Below are 3,615 nucleotides of genomic sequence, written 5' to 3' on the forward strand. Positions count from 1 at the left end.
CTTGGATTCGGCCACCGCACGCCGGAAGGCCGCCTCCTCCTCTGCCGCCTCCTCTTCCTCGCCGCTGGTGCTGCCGATGGTCGCCGCCCATGCCGCCTTGGACACGCGGTCGCGCTGCCACTCGGCGAGCCACTTCTCGAAGGCTCCGCCGCTCATCGGCTTGAGCGGCGGGTCTTGTCAGTACCACCGCACACCCGCGGCGTACTCCCGGAGCGAATCCGGCACGTACAGCGCGCCGGCGTACCGGCACGCCGCACGGCGGCTCCCGGCGGCGGATCTCTTGCACTTGAGCCGCCACGCCTCCTCAACGGTGTCCGGCGAGCGGGATCGCTTCGATCCGCTCGCCGGCGAGGCAGTACTGCGGCGGCCGGAGTCCATGCCGGAGATGGGGTGGAATGCGGCGCGGGGGAGCGAGGAATTTCTCGCCGGAGCAGGATGGAGAAGGCGGCGGCGCACGGCGGAGCTAGGGTTGCGAGTGAGGGGTTAACCCCTCACTCGCACCTGCGCCCAGTATAAGTAGGGGGCGACGGGGCCGATTTCCTGGGCCCCGTATTCCGCCGAAACGGGCCGGCCCGAATACGGGGCCTGCTAGACGCCCCAAATCGCGCCTGCTCCGTATCCCGCCGGAATTTTACGGAGTGGGCGGGTTATACGGGGCTGTAGACATGCTCTAATCTCCAGCTCCCCCTCCCAGCCAGCAGCATGCCGTTGTTGCCCATCCTCTCTACCGCGCCGGCCGCCGGTAGAGCAACGATGACCATTGATGATGCGACCAAGCAGTTTGAACGTATCAAACTTCCATATAGACATGTAATGCTTCAAAAGTTTCCATCTATAAACTCCAAGTACAGCAAGATGTTCAACCATGTGTTGTGCGCTGTGGCTAATGCTACAGAACTTGCATGATTGCATCAGTGTCGATTATCAGCAAATGTTTCATCATACTTCCATTAATTAACTAGCTGCTCTGGACAAATCACTGGCGAGCCAGCTGCTCTATCTGCTACACTATTACACAAGGGTGACAAAACTAAGATTCTGAAAAATGAAGATGTCCCTCACCAGGTCAATGCATGAAGGGCCATGCTAATAATTTCTGAATGCACTGATACAGAACTTGTTCTGGTGCTCCACCGGACCCAAGCAGATCCCAGATCGTCAGTTGCAGCTTCCTGATCAAGTTTCCACTGCCGCTTCAATCAACTCCCTGATCCACGCTTCAAAAGACATAGAGCGGAAATCTTACAGGTTGAGATAGCTCCAACATTGACAAGTCATCTTACAACCGAGGAAGAAATGAATGTCATCCAAACCAAACCAAAGCGCAAGCGCTTTTCATTTTTAAAATTTTACCTCCAAGCAAAGATACAGAAGATTTGGTACATGGATAGTTTCCATCATAGCCCTGAGCCTTTTGATGTTTTGCCAACAAAAGAAAGTCTTAATAACTTTTAAAAGCCAGATCATGAGAAAAGAGCAGAAAAAAGATCTAGTTCATAAAGTGCGAATATAAAATCTGGTTTGACAAAATGCACGCGGCTTATTCATGACTTCTAAGTATCAAATTTTGATTTGAGTTAAGGCAAATAATTGCTTCGCCAAATTGATTTTGAACTTACAGTTTCTCCGCAGTTTGGTTGGCAAGATATAATTGTAGGTTTGTTGAACAGATACAGTATCACATATGCAAGCAATCGAAGTATCAAATTTCGATTTGAGTTAAGGCAAATATGTGCAGCTTCGCCAAATTGATTTTTTAACCTATAGTTTCTCGGCAGTTTTTTTGCCAAAACATAATTGTAGGTTCAGATACAATATCACACATGCAAGCAATGAATAGCAAAGATATGATAAGACTAATTCATTCTTAATTCTCACGAGTTAATGACTGATGTCAGTGGTTTAGACTTGTTTGTTAACCATGCTTTAGTAGGTTGCTTATCAAATCTTAAAAATTTCCTGGCACAAGTAAGGCCAGCTACAGCTTAATGGATTTAGGAACAAAGATAAACCTTGATAAAGAACCAGGGGAAAGAAACCAAAAGGAAAAAATAAATAAACGCAAAAGCATAATCTAATATTCTAATTATTAAAAATAGAACTGCCATTTAGTATTGACATAAAATATGAAAAAATGAAATAGAACATCGAAATAAAATTTGGTATGAAAGCAGACCATACCAATATTTTAATGGAAAACGGTGCAATTCTTTAGCTTTATGTCTAATGCATCCTGGTTTTGACAGAAAATTGGTCCACCCACACATGTTATCTCCATGATCTTCAATGAAAGTGGTAAACACAACTACATTCATGGATTTCTTATCTTTAGATATTGCAGGCAATGATTTGATCTCTACTGAATGACAATCACACATTGGGCTTCAGGAATGAAATTATCAGTTTCATCATGCATTAGCACTTAGCAACGACCAAGCCAGCATGTAACATACATACAATAGAGGATAACCAACATCTAATTGTGCGAGCAACACTTAAACAAGAGTAACCCCAACTTACTACACGGAGTGAAAACTTTGTTGCGCCATAAACAGTTACACATTTTCATGTCAGGCTCTTGGTTCAAACAAATATGAATCTAGTAGGTACTTCCCCTTTGCAAGCGGCAACATAGTCTTCAGTGAGGTGCGGAGCAGCTTCCTTGTGAGGGCATGGGTACCTCTCAACGAATATCTTCTCGGCCAGCTGGAAAATTGTAAAGTAGCTCGGATCGCACTTAAAAAAATACATTTTTCTTGATAAACATTACAGAGTAGTACCGGGGACTGAGCTGGCTCTCCAGGCTATAAGTGAGCATTACCGAGCGATGACCAATGTATGCAGGTTCCAATGTATGATGGTTGCTGCAGTTGACTAGCATTTAGGCACAAATAAAGCTAAACAGTTGCTGAGAAGCTACTTGGCAACCTAAGGAAATTTGCAAAATGAACACATGTCTCTACAATTTTCTTAGCCAAAGGAAAATTTGCTCCATGAAGAAGATCAATGCAGAGGAGCCATCATGGATAGACCACCACCATATAAAGAAAATGTAGAGGAATATCTAAAGAAAAATTATTCCAGCAACCCAGCTTTGCTTATAAAAGGAACCGCAAGTGTTGCAATGTCCGCTTCAATCCCATGAAAGACTTTGCCATATATTGATCATCTGCAACTCTCAAACTCCAGTAATAACTGATGTATTTTAAGATAAGAAAGTGATTTTTCATTAGAACTAGTTAAGCCCAGCACCAATTTCTAATGTCATACAGATGGGGTGTGATAAAAGACATGTTGACAAACTAGCTCGGGCTCTAAAGAGTCTGAACTGCAGAACTGAGGCACATAAGAAAATGTAAGATTGCACCTTCTATCCAGTGTGGCCATAAGCCCCATTGAAGTTTTGCAGGCAAAAATAAATCCCAATAAATTTTAAAACGAGAACAAGAGAAAACAGCAGAGAAAAAAAAAATCTAGTTCACAAATTGCAAATATGAATAATGGTTTGACAAAACACATGCTGCTTATTTCATGACTTCAAAGTATCAAACAACTTCGACATGAATTAAGGAAGATATCTCTGAAGTATCAAACAGCTTCGACAGGAGTTAAGGC

The sequence above is a fragment of the Lolium rigidum genome, chromosome 2 (assembly GCF_022539505.1).
Source record: "Lolium rigidum isolate FL_2022 chromosome 2, APGP_CSIRO_Lrig_0.1, whole genome shotgun sequence".
NCBI classification, from domain to species: Eukaryota; Viridiplantae; Streptophyta; class Magnoliopsida; order Poales; family Poaceae; genus Lolium; species Lolium rigidum.